General features: G+C 39.9%; 1 protein-coding gene across 6 annotated transcripts in view; it reads left to right on the top strand.

Annotated features, from left to right (window-relative positions):
* TBC1D5 (TBC1 domain family member 5) overlaps nucleotides 1–23,125 on the top strand; it is a 438,974-nt gene that overhangs the window by 269,366 nt on the left and 146,483 nt on the right. The gene's annotated exons all lie outside the window — the stretch shown is intronic.

Genomic DNA, 23,125 nt, shown 5'->3' with positions numbered 1-23,125 from the left:
GTTCTAATTTATGACTGATCTCCCCAGAGTACTTGATATGTTTTGGAGTTTTGACAGCCACACACACACACACACACACACACACACACACACAAACACACTTACTTCTAACTCTGCTATTCTATGATTCTGTAAGGATCTCCTGCTGGAAGAGGGGGTTGGACTAGATGACCTCTGAGATCCCTTGCAGGCCAGCCCTAAATTGCTGTGTGCTTCAGAGAGTCTTCTGAAGCCAGGGTTTGTGTCCTTCCTTCTTCTCCTTTTTTTCTCTCTCCCTCCCTCCCTCCTTCCATGTATTTATCTACCCATTCATATATCTCATTCATGGTCTCCTACCTCCCTCTCATTCTTTCTTTTTCTTTCTTTGTCCCTTCCTTCCATCTCTCCCTTTCTTCCTTTTGCTTCCTTTCTCTTTTTCCTTCCTTTCTCTTTTTTCTTTCTTTCTCTTTTTTCTTTTCTTTCTTCTCTCTCTCATTCCCTCTTTTTTTCTTTCCCTCTCTTTTTCTCTCTCTTTCTTTCCTTCCCCGCCCTGTGTGTCTCTCTCTATGGGTCTCTCCCCCTTCTGTATCTCTGTCTCTCTCTCTGCCCTTCTCCTTATTTTCCCTACTCTCTCTCTCTGTCTCTGTCTCTGTCTCTCTCTCTATATATATCAATGTCTGTCTGTCTTTCTCTCTCTCTCTGTCTCAAAGCCGCAGCTGGGCCAAGCGCTCTTCGCTACTTTCAAGGGACGGCAGCGAACAGAGGAGCTTCCACAGGGCACGAACAACCAGAGTGAAAAGTTCCCCCTCCCAACCTGAAGAAGGAAGAAAGCTGCATTGACTTGCTTTCTGCTGGTTGTCGTGCAGAGCATGTGTTCGGGGTGGTGGGGTGAGGGGGAGGGAAAGAGAGAGGTTGAGTTTTGTAATATGCTGCGGGATGGAGCTCTGCAGCATTTGGGGGGCTGTCAAGCTTTGCAGCATGGAGTGGAAAGTGAAGGGATTTGCAGACTACACTGGCAGGGCTCGGGGAAGGAGAAGAGGTGAGCGGGGGGATTTGCGGGTGGTAGGGCTCAGAAGAGAGCACATGAAAAAGCTCCTTCCATTCTTCCCAAGCCTTTTCTGCCTTCGTGGGTGGCATCTTCCACAGTATCAGTCCCACCCCCTTTTCCTTCACTCATCTCTTTCATGATCTGAGGCGGGGTGGGGGGTTGAGCAGGTGTGGGGGGGTGGAGGGCTGAGAGGGAATGAGCGCTGAACAGAATTGTTGAGGGGAAGGCAGCATAGGAAAGAGGCAGCCGGCCAGACCCACGCACAGAGCAGAGTGGTGGGTGGGAAGCCCCTGAAAGAGGATGGGGGGAGGAGGAAGGAGAACTGCAGGCAGTCCGAGGCACCTTGTTTTGCGCGTTCAGCTGATTGACTCCCCTGATGCAGCCAGCTTCTTTAGCTCGGGGCGGCTGATAGCTGCGGGCAGGGTGAAACCACTGCTGCTGCTTCTACTGGGACTACTGCTGAGACTGCCGCTGGTTCGGCTTTGTGTGTATGTTTTTCCCCCCACTTTCAGCGAGTAACACTGAGGCTGGCACTTGAGGAGATAGTGGTCCCATGATCGGTTGCCACCAAGGAGTCGGTGGTAGCGAAATTCAGCAACGGGGGTGGGCTGAAGCAAAAACACAGTCTTCTCCCTCATGGGGGGGGTAGGGCCACCACGCGCAGATAAGGTGGGTAGGTGGGAATGGCAAGCACACACGCATGTCTGCCTCTGCGTGGTTGGAGCTGGAGGCACTGGTGATGTTAAATGGAAATTGATGAGACGCTTTCAGCGCAGCTGGCGATCCTTGTTCAGCCAGTCCCTTCAGGTGACCCTTCTCCACTTGCGACCGGCACACGTACAGAGACACAGAGAGTGGCGGAAAGAGAGGGGAAGATAGGGACCCAACTGCTTCACTATCCCCTGCCATTACCCTTCTCAGGCCAGGCGAAGGAGGGGAGGTTGAGGGGCAGGACCAGCCACTTCAGGCAAAGTGAAGAGGCGTTGACCAACCACGGGTGAGTAGAAACCTGGGAACAGTGGCTCCTGGCTAAGCTGGCCGAGAGGCTGCTGCTGCAGGCATTGGCGATAAGGGGGGCGAGAAGTCCCGGGATATCCACCCACCCACCTGCTTGCTGGCCAGGCTGGGCTGGAAGAGGTGCATCCACCACCGGGAGAAGGAAGAAAATATGCTCCGGGAGGGCGGGCAGGCAGGCGGATGTCCTGGGGCTGCTGCACATGTGCACATACACCCAAGCTGCCCCATGGCCACCACGTGGTATGGAAAGCTAGGAGAGCAACCAGGACAAGCGGGTGATGGGGTGACCCAGTTTGGGAGTGTGGCCAGCCAGGGATCATCATCAGTTCTGCGACCCACACCAAATCCCTGCTACCGGTTCTCCCGAATAGGTGCGAACCGGTTGAATGCCACCTCTGAAACAAAGGTGCTTGCTCTTTTATATCTTTGGGGAGTGGGGGAGAGCATGTTTAACAACTCTAACTTCCAGATTTAGGCAGACATTAGATTATCAATGTAAAAATGTTATAAGCATTTAAGTGACTAACAGCTAAAGAGACAGCTAAAATGCAACCATCAGCCAAATGTAGCCCCCACCTCATTGTGGAGGAACAGGAGGTGAGGAGCATTTTGAGAGCTTTGGAGCCTAGAAAGGCTGCTGGTCCTGATGGTATCTCTGGCCGAGTGCTTAATGACTGTGCTGATCAGGATCTTCAATTGGTCTTTATCCCAGCCCACTATTCCATCTTGTTTGAAGGCTTCCACCATTGTTCCGCTGCCAAAGAAGTTCCCTATCAATAACCTCAACGATTACAGACCAGTGGCACTCACTCCTACCATCATAAAGGGCTTTGAGAAATTGGTCTGCTGGCACATCATTTCTGGTCTTCCGCATACATTTGATAAACACCAGTTTGCATTACAGAAGAAATAGATCTACAGAGAGCGCTATAGCCATCACTCTTCACACTGCTCTGACTCATCTAGAACAGCAGGGAGCTATGTGAGGATGCTTTTGTAGAGTTTAGTTCTGCATTTAACACAATTCTTCCACATAGACTAGTGTCTAAACTTCTGGATCTTGGACTTTCTTATTCATTCTGCCTTTGGATTATGGATTTCTGTCTGGCTGCTCACAGAGGGTCAGATTAGGTAATCATACCTCTTCGGCCCTTATATTTAACACTGGTACACTACAGGGTTGCGTTTTGAGTCCCTTACTCTATACTCTTTATGTGCATGAATGCATTCCCACTCACGCTAGTAATTTGCAGATGATACAACAGTGGTGGGACTCATCTCCAGGGGGGATGAGTTTGCCTATCGAGATGAGGTAGACCGGTTGCTTTGGTGGTGTGGAGACAATAACTTGGTCCTCAACACCAATAAGACCAAGGAGCTTATAGTGGACTATAGAAGGAACAGATCAGACATCCAGCCCTTGCTTATCAGTGGAGACTGAGTGGAGCAAATGGCCACTGTTAAGTTTCTGGGTGTTACCATAAAAGAGGACCTGACCTGGGGTGCCCACATTGCAGCCCTGGTCAAAAGGGCCCAGCAGAGATAATACTACCTGAGAGTTCTCAGAAAACAACAACTGAATGAAAATTTGCTGGTGACCTTCTACCGCTGCATCATAAAGAGTATTTGAACTTACTGCACCTCTGTATAGTTTGCCAATTGCACATAGGCAGATAGGAAAGCACTCCAGAGAGTTAATGTCATTGCCCAGAAGATCATTGGTTACCCTCTCCCCTCTTTGGAAGAGCTTTATAGCTCCCGCTGCCTTAAGAAAGTTCAAAACATTCTCAAAGATCCATTTCATCCTGGGAACCCTTTTTTTGAACTATTACCATCTGGCAGACAGTACGGAATAATAAAAACAAGGACAAATAGGCTGAAAGACAGCTTCTATCCCAGGCCAGAATTCTTTTGAATTCTGCTGTATATTGGTGCGGTGTCGGGATTTTCAGTTCAATGTGTGGAGGGTGAAGGATGTGTGTTTGTGTTTATTTTCATGGTGATGGTCATGATGTGCACTGAAAATGGTGTTTGATTTCATTGTACGAGGTGCAATGACAATAAACTAAACTACGCTTGCAACAAATCTTACATCAAGAGTTACATTTCCTCAGGATAGCCTGCTGGAATCATGTGCTTGGGATTTGCAGGTTCAGTTCCATAAGCAGTGAAAGTTGCCTCTTTTCTTTTCCTTCTTAATTATTTATTTTTCTTTCTAATTAAATCCTTAACTTTTCAACTTTTCTTCTCATTGTCAATTTCCGTTCCTCCATTTAGGCATCTCTTAACCTATGTGAAATTAAACACTAGGGGTTTAAGTTTGCCCATACTACCATGATTTTATTTAACATGTCATTAAAATATAGTTTGAAGGGAAAAGAATGTATTGTATGATTGGCAGCAGGAATTGATTTATTATTCTTAAGTCCAGGAAACAATTTGGAATGTCCTCCTTCTGTTGTTATTTTTTAGCAAGCAAGCAAGAAGCCTAGCATAAGTTAGAAATTCTAGCATTAGCCAGCTGTGTTCTGTTGAAGCATACAGTTTCACCTTGCTCATTTTGTGTCCCCCTGGCAAATTAGTGCAGATGGCTTCCTTAACTATTAGTGTTCATAGCAAAAATTTTGCAAATAAAACACCATAAGAATGATAAATTAATACAGAATGCGTCCTGTATACATGGTAAATGGCTACTGATGTTTTCTTGCTTAGTATAAAATAATGTAATGTTTCAGAGATATCAGCATTTTATAATCTTAATTAAAAGTAAGATATTGTATTAAATATACTATAAATATTGTGCTCTAATTTCTCTGTATAAAGATCATTTTAATAGGAATAAAATACAGAGCAGAGTTAAAGCAAAATTATGGTTCTTAGAACACATATCCCTATCAAGGTTGAGTAAAATGTTTAATACATAGAGGGTTAGTCCCTTTATTATTTAATTTTTTAAAGAAATTATGTAAAATGAACACAAATAGATTTTAGTTTATGCTTTCCATCAGCTTATATAAATTAATGTTTGTAAGATTCGACTCAGACCAAAGAAGCACCTGGTTCAAAAATATACTCAGTTATGTAATTAATTGATTGTTAGGCAGTTACAGTTTATCAACTTAATCTATTTCAAATAGTTATTTTTTATGATTAAATTAGAGGAGAGAGCATTATGCATACCATCTTGACTGCCCAAAAGGAAAAATGGTACATTTATTTAACTCTAAGTAAATTAATGATAACATAGATTTAAAAAGTTGTAGTTGAAATGCTACTATTACAAATTAGAGAATAATAAATTGAGTGCACGTTGTTCAGACTTGATTTAGATTTAATGGTTAGCTGCCATGATTTTGCGTTATGAAAATGAATCTGGAACAAGAGATGGATATTCCTTTCTTCTAAATTTTCAAAACAAATTTTTTCTAAGGCAGAGATAGCCAACTTGTAGACTCAAAGTTTATTGTGCATAATATTATTGCAGATAGGTTAAATTTATAGTTTAAATGGCCAAAATCTTAGAAGGTGCCATGTTCCTAGCCTCTTATTTCTGTATTTTATCTATTAATCCGCTTATCAGTTTGTAAGTGCTTGTATAACAGAATTCTCCAACCTTTCTGGCTTTGCAGACGAGCACGGGGGTAGAGAGAGTGGTTCTGCGCAAGCAATGGGCACGTAATTCCATTTGTGTGTATGCTGTGCACCTGCACCCCCCCTCACACAAATAGAGTGTGCATGCATGTGTTCACTCGCTCCTTATGCAAGTGGGGATGTACCCATGCACTTGCCTGCCATTTCCACAATCCAGTTCCGAATTGCTCAAGGCCCAGTTGTAGGCCACAGCCTGATTGCCTGCTGTATAACACATGTAATAACTTTGGGTAGAATATAAAATTCAGAAGCTTTCTATGATACAGAAGTAGTCTGCAAAGAGAAAAACAGCATTTTTCTCAATGATGTGCTTTTTCCTTTGGAACTGGTTATTGAAAATTGACATTTAATGGCAGCTCATCTTGATAAACTCATCACATTTTTATTACTCACCATTAACCAGAAAACATATACAAATACTCACTTCTCTCCTGAATAAACTGACAGGTGAAATAGCTGTGAAGAAACTATAGTAGTTATGCAGGAATTCAAGTAAGTAGAGGAAGGTGACATAAGGCAATGAGATGAGTGATGACCATCTGTTGCGTAGGATAATTAATTTTACAATTGGAACTTTATTTACAGATAAGTGCGTAGTGATTTTTTAATCTGTCATTAAACGTAACATTGCAACAGAATTTCACTTCAAATGGAATTATGTATTAGATGTTTTTATTTCTAATAATATGTTAACATATAGTAATTTTTATGTGTAATGTTGAATATTATATACTTTCCCCCTGTTATGACTGTTTGAATTATTTCCTAAATGTTAGTGGAAAATAATTCTATTTCTGATTCAGAGTAAAGGAGGTAATTTTGCTAACAGTTTTTTTAAAGATTAAAAAACAAAGATATTTTAAAAGTGTTGATATTTCTATATTCACTATATTCAGTTACAGGTCAGAGTTAGTAGAAGCTTATTAAAATGATCTTATTTAATCCAGTCTAAAAGACAACATGCCATCTAAACCATTTATACTTCATAGCTGTCCAGTTTTAATATCTCACTTCATGTACAGCCAATGTTTCTTGAATATTAGAAAAAGAAAACAGTTCATTTATACAACATCTCTCAACAAAATAGATGACCATATAACTTTATAATGAAGTACGTGACCACTCATCTCAATATAGCCCAACCAAATAAGCTGTAAAAAGGGTAATGCTGCCATATATTAAAAACATCCCATAAACTATCAACAATTAGAACCAGATGGTATCACCATAGCTCACAAACCATATAAAGCCCTCCAACAACATCCTAAATAAACCAAAAGAGCCAGCAGCTCAGGAAAAAAAAAAACAGGAATCATCTACAACATACAGTATAAGGACAGCTGCTATGTAAGATAAATTAGCAGAGCACATTCATGAAAATCAATTTGCAGTCAGAACATGTGATGAAAACTCCTTTAGTTTCACAACATGGACAAACGTAACCATAGTTTCAACTAGGAAATTGAGCATCCTGAACCAAGCAAAATCCAAAAATGCTAAAGATTTCCTGGAAGCCTGGCCATCAACAGTCATATAGAAACAACATCTACATACTATTCAAAAGAGATAATCAAAACCCTAAAAAGAAAACAAAAATTAAAACACTTGCTCACCAGCAAACAACACCCAGATGAGCAGAAATTAACAAGATTAACATTAGACCAACAATGAAAAGCTAACATTACCCTATCAAGGAACTTCCCAACAAACTAAAAGTAAACAGTCCAATCAATGAACCACGATGATCACTCTCACCAACACTGGACATGGACAGATCAAGTCTCTAGTAAATAAAAATGAGAGCAAACTACACTCCCTACTAGCATTGATGATATTACCTAGTTTGGTAATGAAACATCTGCAAGAAAACAACCAAGCTCAGAGTATACCAAATACCCCACAATGTTCAGTCCAAATATACCTCATGTAAAGGGCAATGTTTCTCAAGTTCTTGTGTTCATATCATGGTTTATTTTTCCTTAGCAAGATAAACAATTGTAACACTAATCTAGAACAGTGCCAGTGAAAAGACAAAGTCATGATGAGCAATGAAGTTGTGCAATATTTGAATTGGAATTGGTGAAAAGGTAACCTGCAGCTGTTCCTCTTGCAGTGTGTTGTAGGTATGCTTCAATAATTTGTAGACTGTTTTGTGTCTCCAGGTAAAGGAGGATGTAAAAAAAGAGTTGAGATTTAATTAATTGTATATTATGCATATTGTGCTAAAGCAGAAGTGTCAAATTCAGTTTCATTGAGGACCACATCAGCATTATGGTTGCCCTCAAAGGGCCAGTTGCATGTAAGACTATGACGACTCATAGCGGCCAGATGGACATCACTAGATTGATGTGGCTGAATGGTCATAGCCAGGTCGCCATAGGTGTATGGGCATGGCCAGTTTGATACCACTCACTGGGCATGACTGATTCAAGACAAAACAAATTGCATGGGCTAACTCAACCTGAGGACAATTCAGTGCCCTACAAGCTCCTGGCCTTCCCAAACTGCTGGCAGCCAAGCAGGTCCATATATGTATGTGCACTTACACATACACACACTGCATTCTAAGTTTGGGAGCTTTTATCCACAGAGAAAGGAGAGGACCTTCTCCCAAACCAGGCATGATTGGCAGTTTGCAAGCTCAGATGTGAATAAAAGTCTCTAAGCTTGAAATGGTGTGTGTTCGTGTGTGTGTGCATAGTACGCCAAAGAAGATGTTCCCCCAATCCCAGACATCATTGGCATTTCCCTGCCCAGTGCTCCCTCTCAGCAAAGCAGGACGTAGAGGATGACATTGCTTTGTATGAAAGTGTGAAAGAGAATATTTGCATGAAGTAGTTTCTTCCAAATCCAACTTCTGATGTGACAGATCTCTGAAGAACAAGAAGAGGAGGCAAGGGAGCAGTGCTCCCGTGCTGCACGAGGGAAGCTCGCCCTCCTGAAAGGGAATCCCCGTTTCCAATCGTATGGTAAGGATGCTGGCTTATTGGGACAGCCTTTCCTCATGCAGCTCCCTTGCTGCCTTCCCCCCCTTCTTCTCTCTAGAGATCTGTCAAGGCAGAAGTTGGACTCAGAGGAAATTGCTTCCTGAAAACTTTCTCTTCCATGCTGCCACCCATGTAGCAGTGTTGTCCTCCGCCTTCTGTGGCAGTGCAGGCTGCCTGGAAGGGGGGATCCAGAGGTCTCCAGTGGAAGGTGAGACCTGGGCAAGCCCCAAAGCCTTATCTGCCAAAGTAGCCTTGCCATTCCTCTTAAGCCATGCAGAGAACCCCTGGAAAATGACACTGGCTTCCTGGAGCCCAGGGTAGCGGAGAGCAACTATCCAGCCTGGCCCTCGAGCTCCTGGGGCACCAGGACACAATAGCCCAACCCTGCTTCCATGACAGGATAGCTGGCCACACTTACCTCCTCCTAGAGGCTGCTGCTGTGTTTGCTTTCCTTGGCCAGGTTGCTCATGCTAGGTGCAGGAGAGCAAAGTGTGTGGGTCAGAGAGAGGCTCACTCCCTCTCCATGTGAGGAAACATGGCTTTCTAAGCAAAGCATCCTTAGCGATAGGATGAGAGACCACCAGCAGAAGCAGGAGGGCAAGGGGGATGGTGAGAAAGGTGGGCTCTTGGTGGCCAAGAGCTAATGCATGACTTCCCTCCCCCTCATTCCAATCTCCTTCCTTCCCTCTTTTCTTCCCTGCCTCCTACCTTCTCATTGCCATTTCTTCCCTTCCTCCCTTCTTCCCTCCGAGTCCAGGAAGGATGAGCAGAGGGGAAAGGGTGGTAGCACTGTGGGTGGTTGTGGCTTATCCATATGGGGGCCTTAGTCAGGGCAGCGGCCGCCCAGTGAAATGGAGGAGGAGATGCTGGTGACGGGCATAGTGCTACTGCTGGGGCTCTACATGCTGATGTACAACAACTTTATGGTAGCCACCTGGGTCGGAGCACAGTAAGCAAGCACTTTCTTTTCACCTGGATGCCAGCCCCTGCACACTCACTACTTCCTGTATGTGCACCCAGGGGGAGCGCCCAGCCAGTTTGTGGTGAGCTGGGGCCAAAATTGCAGCCAGCCCCTTCACTATCTCCAGGGTGGCACCATGGGTAGATCTAACCACATCGCGGACTGGGTCTGGCCCACAGGCCTTGAATTTGACTTGTCTGTGCTAGAGTAAATGCAGTTCATTCAATAATATGCTCCTGTTAAAAGAATACTGACATTTAACTTTTGTTTCAACAACATTCAAAATAGCTACAAAAAATACCAAGTATTTGCTTATCACAACACAAATGACAGCCAGGATTCATGCATTATTATAAATTGTCAGAGGAAAGGCAAGATTATCATATGGCAAAATATATATTAAATCATTCTAATCTTTTGCTTTCTAAAAATTATTTCTCCCTATCTCTGTCTCTCTCATTCACATACATACACTTATATTCCAGAATTTTTAAAAATCACTGAAATATCAATGTTCTCAAATCACATAATTAATATCAAGTCTTAACTGTCAAAATTACATAGCGTAATAATGATTAATGTCTTAGATTAAATGGTTTTTAAATATTAATTTCTCTGACCCTTGGCCCCAATGAGTTGTAGTACAGTATTATATTTATTTAATTAATTAATTAATTTATATTGCTGCCTATTCACCCATGGCGACTCAAAGCGGCTTACACAATGTAAAAAATAAAAACAAAAAAACAAAAAAAACTAACAAAAAGAATCAAATAAATTAAAATACATAGAACAAAATTTCGGAAAACAAAAAACAAACAAAAAAACAACTCTCTCCCCTGCCCCAACAACAGCAGTTCACACTAGCCATTTGATGGGCTCCATCCCTCTCTGGGTTCCCCAGGCCCGCTGGAAAAACCAGGTCTTCAGTGCCTTTCAAAAGAGTGCTAGAATGGAGGCCATTCTAATATCTGGGGGTATGATATTCCAGAGAGAGGGAGCCACCACGGCGAAGGCCCTTCTTCTGGGTCCCACCAGGTTTATCTCTCTCAAGGATAGGACCCACAACATTCTCTGCCTCCTCACTCTAATGGATTGAGTAGATGTGTGACCGGCAAGAGACGTTCCCTCAGATAACCCAGACTCAAGCCATGAAGGGCTTTAAAGGTGACAACCAGCATCTTGAATTGCACCTGGAAGCAAATCGGCAACCAATGCAGCTCCTGCAGGAGAGGTAACACATGTGCACACGAGGGTCTGCACAAAACCATGCGGGCCGCTGCATTTTGCATCAACTGGAGCTTCCAGATGATCTTCAAGGGCAGCCCCATGTAGAGCGCGTTGCAATAATCAAGATGGGAAGTGACCAGGACATGAGTGACTGTGAGTAGGGGCTGTTGATCCAGGAAAGGGCATAACTGGTGCACAACCTGCAGTTGCGCAAAGACCCTCCTGGCCACGACTGCCACCTGCTTTTCGAACAGGAGTCATGAGTCCAGGAAAACCCCTAGATTACGCACAGGGTCTGTTTGGGGTAGTGCCACCCCATCCAAGACTAAAGGTGGTAATTCTCCCTGAACCAATGAACCCCAAAGGCAGAGCCACTCGGTCTTGCAAGGGCTTAGTTTCAACCCATTGCTCTCCCTCCAGCCCCTAACAGCCTCCAGGCACTGTGAGAAGGAGGACACAGCAACACTTAACTCACCACGGGCCGAGACATACAACTGAGTATCATCAGCATATTGGTGATACCTCAGTCCATGGTGTTATGTTATATTGTACTCAACTTCACTTTTTGGATTGTAGTTAAACATTTGTTGAAACAGAAGTTAACTTAGGTTTACTTTTACTTGAGTTCTCTTTATTCTCCTACCACATAATAAAAAACACCTATTTTGAAAGCTAGTAATTTAAAATAATAGTAACAATATTGACTTTCATTAACAGGTACATTTCTATACAGATACTCCAAGAACTGTTTGTTTATTTGTTACATTTATTTGCCATCTATCTCACTATTGGGATACTCTAGGTGGCTTAGAAGAATAAAAAGGAAGAAAAATGAAAAGGTATGTAAACAGAAATAAAATAATAGGACAATAAACTAAACGATGACAAAGGAACAGAATGAGAACAAACGTATCAATATGACTGCTAAAAAGATGGATAAGTGGAATGCAGAGAGAAAGGGGAGGGGAGGTAGAGTGAAGAGATAGGACTACCTACCATGTTTCCCTGAAAATATGACCTACCCCAAAAATAAGACCTAGCATGATTTTCCATGATGCTCACTCACAATATAAGCCCTTCACCTAAAATAAACTCCAGTTCAGAGTGTCATCAGCAGGAGGTGGGGTGGTGGGCATGGCCAGCATAAGAGATGGAGAGGATGTGGAGCCAGATGATGTCTGGAAACAGCTGCAGCTCCAGGGGGGTAGGGGGAGGCACACGATCTGTCCCACCATCTGTCTTTGCTTGTGGAGTATGTAGTGCAGCTGTAGGATGGTGGGGACCAGGAACATAGGGGCTCTGCCATGGTTCCACCCCCACCCCACCACTTGTCTTGCCTCATAGCGGCAGCATTGGCAGAGATGCAGGTGGGATGACGAAGGCACACATTCTGTGTGCCCACTCTGTCCATCTTTACTTGCCCATGACTGTGATGGGGCAGGTGGCCTCATAGTGCATCCAGCAATATTATTTTTACCTCCCTTCCCAAAAACATGCCAGGACGGCACCAGCAGCAGGCACAAGCAAGGCACAGGGCTGCCCAGTTCATTTCCAGCAGCCACTGAAAGCACATTTGAGGCAGCTGCCTGCAAGCACATTCTGGGAAAGAACAGAATCCTGCTTTTCGCTTTTGACGCTCTTATCCCTCGCAGCAACTGGCACAAGCGGCTGTCCATGCTGCTGCTGGCCTCACAGGAGCTCTTCGCTCCTCTGGCAGCACTGCTGTCGGGCACCCTGCTGGACTGCTCCCGCCTGGTACAAGGCAAGTTGGCCCAGATCTACAACTTCTGGACCACACACACACCTGCCACCGGCCTGCCAAGGTTCTTTTGGCAGCAGCCACTGGTGGAGCCACGCCATCTCACCCACTGCTGTGTTCAGGCTGCTGAGTACCTTCCTGCGGGTCTATTCGGTACTGCAGACACCTGGGTACAAGCTGAACCCAGTGTCCTTCGGGGTGTGATGGGTGCTGCAGCTCTCATCTCAACTGCGAGGCAGCATGGCTCCACTGGCAGCCTGGGGGTCCTCTGAATGTCATAGATCTGGGACGACTTGCCCTGTTCCAGGCAGCAGCAGCCCAGCAGGGTGGCCAACAGCAGCTCTGCTGGGAAGGCGAAGAGTCCCAACGAGGGCATCAGCAACACAGGGAGCTGCTTGACAGCTAGCAACTGAAAAGCGTCCCAGCAGCAACAAGGCCAACAAGCAGAGCCTGGGGCACGCTAAGAGCTTGCTGTCAGGATTCCAGCAGTTACTTCAATTAAATCATGAGTCTCGAGCCAAACTTCCAAAACTTCAAAAGGATTTATTGGGAGTTAAAATGTCCGGCACTGCCTGGATGTAGCTGACTCTGAGACACATAATTCATTGTCACTCTTGACCTTGTTTTCCCCCACCCCTGGGTGTATCATAATTCAAATTCTCCAATGGGACACATCCATAGCCAAGAATCATCAATCATGTTCTCCAGTTAGAATTTTGCATGGCAGAAACTTCATCACCTAGTTATTATCTTTGAAAACTATTTATGGAATGCACTTTCAGTTTCCAAGCTGCCACGCTTCTCCCTCCTCCCTTTCTGTTGGCAACTAAAAAGACCATAGAAATATTTTATGAATTGAAATTTGAGCCATTGCGGCTGCAGACAAGCAGGCGGTGAGATGGAGAGGGCAGGGCTGGTGGGCTTGCCGTTTCCTGTATGTAAAAAAAATAAGACACCCTGAAAATAAGCCCAAGCACTTTATTTTATTTATTTATTTATTTTTGTCAATTTCTTACAAGATAATAGGTACAAGTAAAAACATAGTTATGAATACATGGATACATATAAGGAAAAAAAAGAAACAATAGGACAAGGATGGTAGGCACGTTGATTCCGTTATGCACGCCACCCACACACACTTACTTGGGGGACTAAAAGAAAATAAGACCAATATTTTCGGGAAAACATGTTATATACTACTATACATCAGCCAGAATTCAGCAGCTGGCAAGAAACTTATTTGCAAAACTCTCTTCAAATATTGTTCCCTACTTTGTCTGAGCAAACCTCCTGCAAGTCACTTCAAGCAAAGCAGGAATATATTTTGAGAGTGTCCCATTTTACCACTCACAGGCCAGTCAGGAGCACAATTACAACTCTGGGCTTTGTTTACAACTTTGCCTGTGCAAATTTATGATGGCCTTGTCCAAGAAAATTACACAGAGATTTGAGATGACACTTCCACTTTACCTTCACTATTTTGATTAGCCTCATCACAATTTTCAACCACCAAAATGTTTGTAGTCCCAGAGAAATTATGATCTGCAGTTTGAGAACCCTTTGTTCAACATGTCTATCAGCTTCTTTTACTTTTTTATATCTGATGAACAATATAATGCAATTTTTTAAATCAAAACTTTATCTACTTTAAACTAAATTTGGATTTAGATTTTGTTTAGTAATTTGTTCTTGTGAGTTGAAAGTAAATGGTATATAAGTTGGTTGAAAAATGAGGCATAGTTTCTTTACTCAATTATATAGTTAGATCCTCTACTTAATTATATGCTTTTAATAGAATTTCATAGCTGTGAGGATGGAATACAGATTTCTTATAGTATTTCTTGATACAAGTTCTACACTTTAGAACACTGTCCCTTAGAATATGTTTCAGCAAGAAATATAGATATAGATATGGATTCATGGCAAGCACAAGTATGTCTTAGTAAATGTCTGGAAGAAAAGTAAAATAGGATTGAAAGTTACAATACAGTGCACTGGATTACGTATATAAAATACATTTAACACATTAACTGAGTTGGAAGGGACCTTGTAGGTTATCTAGGCCAACCTCCCGTCCAAGCAGGAGATTTCTGACAGATGGCAGTCCAGTCTCTTTCTTGAAAGCTTCCAGTGATGAAACTCTCACAACCTCTGAAGGCAAGCTGTTTCACTGGTTAATTGTTTTCACTGTCAGAAAATTTCTCTTTATTTCCAGGTTGAATCTCTCCTTTGGCAAAAATAGATAAGGGTCTTTGGCGATTCATATGATGTGTTTTGTAGGAAAAGATTCAAATGTATTTAAAGGCTATTTTTGCTGAATTTGAACAGTTGTGATAGAAAAGAACTGCAAAAGATTCCACTATGATATGAGAACAGTTATTAACATAAAACTGATCTTCCCTAAACTACCTAAGAAAAAATGTCATAATTTCTAGTATGAAAAGAAATGACAAAACAAATGTACATAAAAAGAGATACATGATATCTGTGGCAATAATGCACAAAAAGCAAATAAGCCAATATGTTCTATGAAACAAGTAACTTAAATTCAGTTTATATAGCTCGCATAGAACTGATGCTGAACATATATTTTAAAAACTTGTTCAATTTATATGAAATGCTTTCTATCGGCACATTAACTATTGCTTTTAGAAGTGATACTAGCTAGGAATTCTGGAACAACAATCCCAAAGTTATATATAGGCCTCAGAATTGAGGAATGCTAATGTACAAATTTGGTGTGAGTCATTAACTTTTTTCCTATGTTTCACAGTATTAACCAAAGGAAATAATTTATAAAAGAACTTTTTTTTCAATCCATAATAATTCAGGATCTTTGATTGATTATGCACTGATGGTGTCAACTATTATAACTGAGTCTATTCACTTGATCTTCTCTCTTTTTTCACCTTTCCCAGCATTGGAGACTTTTGCAGTCTTCACATAATATATCTGAAGTAGGATAATTTGAGCTCAAGTGAGAACTCTGAGTTGAAATGTTCGATGATCCATTTGTTTTTGGCTGTCCACAGTATTCTCAGGTGTCTTCTCTAACATCAACTTTCAAAAGTACCAATACTTTTTCTGTGCTGGTTTTAAAGTCCAACCTTTGGTTCCATATAATGTCACAGGTTGGCTGCATTATTCTTGTCTTTGTAGGAATAGGAATGTCATGGTATTTAAATATTTTTTCCAATTCCAAACCTTTCACAGTTATTCTACCAAGACCTGGTCTATGGCATATTTCATTACTGCATATTCATTTATTGTTGAATAACACACGCTAAGTACTCTTCAATATTTTTTTGTTTTTTCTAAGGCTGTTTTTTTTAACTTGTCATTAGTTTGTTCTTTATATTTAAATTTAGTTCCATTTTTATCACTTGTTCCTTGATTTTTATTGTTAGAGCTTGCCGGTCATTTGCATTTCTGGCTATCAGAGTAGCATTATCAACATAGTGCAGGTTATTGTTATTACTTCCTCCTATTTTAAAATCATGTTCATCATCTTGCAATCTGTTTTCAGTTAATATATGTTCAGCTTGTAAAGGAGAAACTAAAACATCTCTTTGCCAACTCAGTCCAGTTTGCCACATTCTGTCCAGAATGTGGCTTCCTGACTTATATATAGATTTCACATGAGAATAATGAGATGTTCTGTTTTCCCATTTTTCTTAACATGTTCCACTGCCTAACATGATTGGCACAATTAAAAAACCCTTTCTGTAACTATATTATCTGAACCACATGATAACTTCAGTTTGGTATTCTCAGTTATCAGAAGGTATCAGCCATAATTTCTGATATTCCTTGGCCTTTTCTAAAGTAAGCTTGAACAGCTGGCATCTTTTTTCCCATGTAGAGCTTTAATCTGCATTGATTGATCCTAAACATTATTTTGTGAGTATGTGAAATTAAGGATGTTCTACAATTGTTGGCTCCCTCTGTTAAATCTCCTTTTTGGTATTCAAATGTAGATTAATCTCTTCCAATCTGTTGACCACAATGATGTTATCTAGGTTTGCTGGCATTTCTTGTTGGTTAGAAGTTTCACTGTTGTTTGCCATATTTTTAGCCCTCTTTTTTTAGTAATAATCAAAATGCTGATCCAGCTTCATTTTTAGAACTAGAAATTCCTATAAGTAGGAAGTACATTTTAAGGTATCTTGGATGTTGACATTTCTACTTGTACAAGATTTGGTATACTTCATTCATCTTTGAATGAAGTTTGAATCAGTTATTTTCCATTGACTCTGTCCACTGGCGTTCTCTAGCATACCAATTTTAAATTAGAACTCCTTCTGAGTTAAAGGTCTTTTGAAGAAATTTTCCTTATTTTTTCTATATCTGTTTCCATCTTCAATGTCTCTAAAGTTCCTTTCTGATTTTTTGTTTCCTTTTTTAGCTTTGCTTCTTGTACTGGCAATTTCTAGTTTGCTCTGATATCCACTTTGCTTTCTTCTCTTTCTGTATTTTTGGAAGTCTCTTTTCACATTCATTCTTAACAGTTTCTTTAAGTTCATTATATAGCTCCTTTGGTTGCCCATCAATAAAGTTCAGACCTTCAGAGCAATCCCAGATATTCTTCTTGAAAATAGTAGTATACTGTATGTTCAAAGTCATATAAAACTAGGTGATTTTCTTTATGTTTGAATTTCCATATGAGTAGTTTGTGATCTGTTACACAAACAGCACCTGATCATGTCCTTGATTCTACTATTAAGCTCTTCATCTCTTTTTAGCATAATATTGTTGATTTGATTTCTATAAACTCCCATCTGGTGATGTTTATGAATATGGACTTCATTTTGACTGTTTGAAAACAGAGGTTAACTGTGAAGAAATAATTGGGGTGACATTGATAACTTGAGTTCCTGCTTCATTTTGGTTCCTAAACTATATAATCCAACTAAATGTATTTCCTTAGTACTTCCAACTTTGGCATTCAGTCTCCAATCAGAAGCAGCACATTTTACTTACATGCTTTGTCGATTTCAATTTAAACTTGATCATAAAACTTATCAACCTTCTCCCCTTTCGAATCAATGGTTGGAGCATAAACCTAGATGGTCATCATATAGAGGGTTGTCCATGAAGTCTAATTGATATTGTTTAGTCATAATTAGCTTTGTTGCCAAGTACTGTTCTTGATATAACCTTCCTCATCATGAAAATCCTTCTTTGCTTTTCACCTCTAATAAGCAATGTGATCTTCTTTCTAAAAGTGTCCAATACCGATCATTTCACTGTCTAAAGTGTCATTTTGTAGACATTAATTTATTTCATTTCTCATTGTGTTGAGCTTTCCCATTTTCATTCTACTTACATTCCATGTTTCCACTGTGAGCCTGACCATACCGTTTCAGATCTTTATGTATAGCAAAATCATGTCCCAAAGGCTTTATCCAAATCATAAATACCATTAGTGCTCCAAAAGATCCTCACCTCTTTTTCAGTAGTAAGTTGATGCCATCCAAACTAAGGGGCCCATCATCTGGTACTATATCAATCATTTTGTATTTTCTATCGAAGTAGTTTTCTTGATTAAAAATGCAGAGTGATTTACTATTGCTTTCTCTTGCACAATATACATTTTCCATTGTAATTTCACTATAGTGATCACCCACCTCCAACATCTTCTTTTATTGTTATGCCCAATATAGGCCTGCTTCCTTTGGCTAGGCAGCTAAACTGATCCTGTTAGATACATATATTCTAGACATATCAGTAAGTTCCCAGCATTTTTGTCATCCTTTTGAGGAACAAACACAAGCACATATATCCACCACAGTGAGACAGGACAGCATGACATAGGGCAGAGCTGTCAAATTGGATTTCTTCGAGGATTGGATCAGCATTGTAGTTCCCGTCTGTGGGCCAGCGGTGGGGGTGCTGGGTTGTTTTTGGACTTTTTTTTGGCCATATCACCTCGGTTTTGGGCTTGTTTTTTGGCCCATTTTCAGCTGGTTTTTGGTCCATTTGGGGGCTGTTTTGGGGTCCATTTTTGGGCTGTTTTGGACATGTTGTTGCCCCCATTTTTAGCCCATTTTGGGGGCATTTTCGGCCAGCAGAGTGCTACAGGAGGCCATGGAGGGTGAAAATGAGGCATGTGGGAGCCACACACATCCTGTTTAGCCGCCAGAGGCACCATGGGCCAGTTCTTTCATATTTCCAGGCCGGTCCCATTAGCTGGATTTAAGCACCTGGCAGGCTAGATCTGGCCCGCAGGCCTTGAGTTTGACATCCCTGACTTAGGGTGAGAGAGGTTCAGGATTTTAGTCTTGTAGTAACTAACTTCTGAAAGTTGGCAACCCCTGGTCTGGTGGACTTCCCAGAACATAACAAGTTCTGACAGTTCTATGTTTTGAAAGTTTAGTGAGTTTTATATTTTAAGATTGATTAAATTAGAACTTTGAAATCTGTACACCAATCTGTGTACAGTTCAAATATTAGTTTAAATGATCAGGAAGATATGAATTTGTCTTGAATTCCTGAATGGAATTTTAGTCCATCCACATAAAAATGTAGTCCTACTTAATTCCATGCTAAATTTCAGTAGGCAGGGCTGAATAGAACACATTATTATAATAAGGTTAAGTTTAATTAACCCTAAAGACATGGAACCATTCCAGTGCCTTAGAATACAGCTGCACATTTTATCTGGATGTAAAAATGTTTTCTTTTTCTTTTTGCCTATAACTCCCTTTCATTAATGAGATTGCATGGAAGAAGCTTCCATGGGAACTACTCTGCAAACTCCCTAGTCTATTGTTTGGTTTCCATTTATATTTACTGCACATTCCCCTACATATAAGGTATTATACTCAAAAGATGATGTATACTGATAATGGTTGCATTAAAGTTAAAGAGACAGCAGAATGTTTCCTAACAACATACTAAAGTGAATTAGAACCAACAATGGAATTTTGGCAGTGTTTCCCAATTTTGACAATTTTAAGATGAATGGACTTCCCAGAATTTCCCAGCTAGCCATTTTTTTCCAAGAGTTTTTACCCGTCCAACTTGATCCAACAGATTGGCAGGTTGCAGTCTCATCAGCCAAAGAGTGTTAATTGGTAGCAATTAGAAGACAGACTGTCAACTTTGAACCAAATATCGCCGCAGCCATCTTTCTTTTCCTCAATTGCCACACAGAGGACAAAGGGAGGAAGGAGGTTGGAATGCATTACTAGACACAACAAAGAGCTTTCCTGTGAAAACCAAGGTAACCGATGAGGTTGGGGAAGGAGGGCCTGAAGAGTTTGCCAATTGGCCAATGTGACCTGTGGCACTTGGGGATGAGGTTATTTCCTAGTTTAATTATACTGAAACCATGGGAAAGGTTTAGAATTGGTTTTCCATTGAAGCTGTCCCAATATGATGTACTCAATAAACAGGACATTTGAGAAGGAGCCAAGTCTCAGAGTTCTCATTTGCTTGGGTTTGTTAGTCAGAGCCTTGACACAGGCTTTTTCTGCTGTAGCCCCAGCTTTATGTAATATTCTCCGCTTAGCTATTAGAATAGCCCAATCCCATTGGCTTTTTGCAAAGCTTTAAAAACCTGGCAGTGTACCTGGGGCTTAGAATGTATTACAGGTTATAGAAATTAAATGAGTGAATGAATGAATGAGGAAATAATTTGAATTTTTTCAAATGAGGGCTATATTTAAGGACAGAAAGTAAAGAATTATATAATGTCACTTCGTTCTAGGATGTATTTTCAGAGTTAAGTAATAATGTGTCAACATAAATAAAGCACAATGGAAAAAAAGTTGCAAAAAGTTGATAAGCCAGTCATGTTTTCATTAATCTTTTGGTGGTGGATTACTTTCCCATATCTTTCAGAATGAAAATTTAATGAGAATCCTGTTGTAATCATGGTGAAATTTAGAAGTATTAAATCATCTATGGTTTCTCTGTGTTAGGAAACTGACTTACAAATTCAAAATACAGGCAGCATTAGCACCTGAAATGATGAGCTCTTGGATTTGAGAAACCAAACAATTCAGAATGGATCTTTCAGTTATGGGAAGGGGTTTTGCATGATAGTATGAATCATCTGTAAACAAATCAAACTTTATTTTTTTAATTGAGTCACAAGAACTCCATTGAAAGTGGAACCCTTTATACTGTATGTTAGACAAAAACCCAAAATGGACCTGTTAGAAAAGGTACATCAACAGGGTATGTGAAACAAAATGGAAATTTCTTATACAGATTGTAAGCTGTTTTTCCAAATGTTAACTAGAATAAGAACATTTACAGGGATACCCAAGTATTTATCAGCATATTAGTATGAATCTGTTTGGAGTAATTCAGGATATTTCCAACCTGTCTGACAGCTAGTACTTGCTAATAATATTTAGTTGTGCTAACACATAATTCTTATTAGCTGTGTATGTTTATGGGCATCAGCAAAATGTTTACAAAATGTTATCTGTTGTATTGGGCATCAGCAAAATGTTTACAAAAATTTAGAAGTTGCATGAATGAAGTAAAATAATAGTAAAAGAAAAAGAACATTCTCCTCTGTTCCCTCTTCTTTAACAATTGTATATCAATAGGCCAATTTGGTGTAGCATGGTACAGCAGTAACTCATAAGTTGAAGAATTCTGTTGAAGGTATTGAATGATACATATTATAATCAGTAGGACCACTCCAACAGAAAGAGGCATAGTTTTGGACCTACATATCACCTCTTGTTCAATCAGTGTTTGATCTTTTGGTAGCAGAAAGTTCTGTGAGGCATGCTGCAATAATTGTGCAATGTTTTTTCACATATGCAGGAAAACATGCATCATGTATTGCTAAACATTTAGGATATATGTTTATATAGCTTTTGTGTCAGTGGTGAGCCTCTGAACGAGGCTCACCAAATTGGGCTATTCAAACTTGCCAGTGACATCACCAAACAGCTGTGTTACACTCTTCTTAAAATAGCATTAAACCTTTACATTTTAAATGATTTTTTTTTCTTTGCAGGGAACTAGAATACATAATAAGCATCTGCTGGCTATGCAATTAATGTCATTTGTAAGGAAGGACCTTCATGATGCACTAGGGCTTCAGTATTCTTAAATTATGATTCCTTTATTGCACTCAAGGGATAAATTCTATATCCCCCAGATGCTTATTAAGTATCTACTATGTCCCTTAATTCCTATTAGCTGGATTAGCAGTTGTTGTGGATGTGAAGGTTTATGGTAATTTAACTGGGACTGTTCTTGCAGATCAATAAATAAACTTTGGAAAACTTAACCATCTGTATTATCTTTCAATTTTGATGCATTCAGTATGCCCGTAATTTAACAATATGCAAAAATGTGTACTTATAGATGTTTGGGATACACATATTAATATCACTGATTTCAAATAAATAGCAAAAATTACTTAATGCTAATGGTTAGACTACTACATTGCAATGGAAATTAATAATAAATCATTTTTTTAACAATTACTGTTATTGCTCCTAGTAATTAGCATCCATACTCTATTACAGGGAGATTCCTAAGCATTAAAAGCAAAACACATTGGCTCTTTAAATTTCTCATTCTTATTTAAAATATATGAATTGAATTGTGTATCTATGTTTTAATGTACATAATGCTTAATTACAAATGGGTTTTGAGTTTTTACATACTGTTACTGAACCCAAGAAAGAGCATACATTTATAGAATATTTTATAACATTTTTCCTTAGATTATACTTTGGTGTATATTTTTTTCATAATTCTTTCCTTAGGTTTCTCTCAAATTTTTGCATTTGTTTTATCATGCAGTTCTTAATTGGTTCCATCTCATGTTCATATTTTAGCATAGTCTACAACTATGTCCTGATAGATTATCTTAGTTTAATATAAGCATTTCAAATCCTGTCATATTTCACAAAGTTTTTAAGATCACTTTTTTTAAAAAAATAGTTATTTTTATATACACTCTCAATGGTAAATTCTTTCTTTTATGAAAAGACAGACCAACTGTAAGATAACCAAATACATACAACAGGAAATCATACACATATATTTTAAAATAATTGCAACACATTTTAGAAAAAAAGACCTTGAAAATTAAAGAAGTCTGAAACTCTCTTGGCTAAAACTTATTGTGATAATTAAATAATAATTACTCAAAATAAACTTTCTACGCTAAATGATTCTGATTCCAGGTTTAGAGAAAAATTTGCAAGATTGGCAAAGAATAACCAACAAATTCATATGGAGGAGGGAAAAACTAACAATATGATTTAAAATTTTACTAGAGTCAGAGAAAAGAGACAGCTTTTACTATAGAACAATTTGCCTTTCGTGGATAACAAAATGGATAAAACTTCCAAACACTAATACATCAATAATAGAAAGAGCGGTTCTAGCAATTAGACTTCATAGTCTCTATAATATACAGAAACAAAAGAAAAGAATTTTCTTGAAACAACATGTACAAGACAAAGCTTGCTAAAAATCTGGAGTATTTTAAAAGAAATAATAAACCCAAA

This window comes from Pseudonaja textilis, chromosome Z (assembly GCF_049901715.1).
Source record: "Pseudonaja textilis isolate UNSWEBS1 chromosome Z, rPseTex1.2, whole genome shotgun sequence".
NCBI lineage: Eukaryota > Metazoa > Chordata > Lepidosauria > Squamata > Elapidae > Pseudonaja > Pseudonaja textilis.
The sequence above is the reverse complement of the archived record's forward strand: the minus strand, read 5'-3'. Positions and strand labels throughout refer to the sequence as shown.